The following is a 1,558-nucleotide window of genomic DNA, read 5'->3' as shown; positions in this document are numbered from 1 at the left end:
TCTATGTACACCAAAATTTACTTCACACACTGTCGCATGTAGAGTGAAATTTGATAACACATACCTGGCCATTTGCTCAATATATTGCTCCAGTGCCAATGCACTTCATAATGACGAGTTAAACTTGCTTGTTAATCAGTTGCCCCACCGTAAAGTAGTTTTAGGAGACTTCAATGCTCATCATTATCAGTGGGGAAGCATCCGGGCAGACACCAGGGGAGAACAAATGGTTGATTTTATGATAAACGCCAACCTCGCTCTTCTGAACGATGGTAGTGGAACTCGTGTAGATGACCGAACTGGCAATATCTCGGCAGTTGATTTACCCTTGTCATCGCCGGATATACTTAACGACATCACTTGGGGTATCTATGACGACTCCCTAAGAAGTGACCATTTCCCGATCTGGCTTTCTTATTCATGCGACATTATTACCAACTCGTCTCCGCCTAAATTTAACTATAAGAAAGCAGACTGGGTGTCATTTACAAGGCAAGCCGTCCTTGATATATCCGGTGGTGACATTGATGCAAAAGTCCTCAAGGTTACCTCCACCATACTAAGAGCTGCTGAGAACCTAAGGTTTCTACAATTTCCACAAAGCATAGACTTCCTTGGTGGACACCAGATTGCCGAGATGCACTGCGTGAGCGCAATAGGAGATACAGGATGGTCGACAACGAGCCTTCAGATAATAACTTTATTGTATACAAACGTGTGAGGGCTCAGGCAAGAAGAACTATCAAACAAGCCAAGCGAGACTACTGGCGCGGCTGTCTCTACCGTGAACAAGGACACACCAGTAAGTCAGGTCTGGTCCACTATCAATAAAATCAAAAGAAAACACAAGCCGCCACTTCCTCGGCAAATCCTCCACCAAGATCAAGTCATCGACTACCCGGTGGACATGGCCAACACATTCGCGAAGAGGTTCTAAGAAACAAGCAGCTCGGCCAATTACGACCCGCGCTTCCTACACCACAAGCGACAGGCCGAGCTGCAGTTACCAGACTTTGCCACAGAAGATACTTTTGATTACAACCAAACGTTCACCATGACAGAACTGCTTCTTGCCCTGAAATCCTGTAAAGGTTCGAGCCCGGGACCCAACGGGATCACTTACGGGATGATCCAGCACCTTAGTCAGGCCAACCTGTCTAAGTTGTTAGCATTGTACAATGAGATTTGGACGTCTCGAACGTTTCCAAACTCATGGCACTTTGCGCACGTCATCCCCATCCCAAAACGCTCCGGACGCCAGACGAATACAAATTCGTTTCGACCTGTTCCGCTACGAGCTGCATTCGTAAGGTCATGGAGAGAAGGGTTAACAGAAGGCTACTTTTTTTTTGTTAGAATCAAAGGGTTTATTAAATGATCAACAGTGTGCTTTCCGTCGTAACAGAGGCACATTGGATCATTTAATACACCTAGAACATTCTATCCTAGAGTCAATCAGTAAAGTGCGTATTTTGGTTGCCGTATTTCTAGATTTAGAAAAAGACTTCGACATGACATGGCGAAACGATATTTTAAGCAAACTTTATGCTTTTGGTTT

The sequence above is a fragment of the Panulirus ornatus genome, chromosome 70, assembly GCF_036320965.1.
Source record: "Panulirus ornatus isolate Po-2019 chromosome 70, ASM3632096v1, whole genome shotgun sequence".
NCBI classification, from domain to species: domain Eukaryota; kingdom Metazoa; phylum Arthropoda; class Malacostraca; order Decapoda; family Palinuridae; genus Panulirus; species Panulirus ornatus.
Note: the sequence above shows the minus strand (reverse complement) of the source record.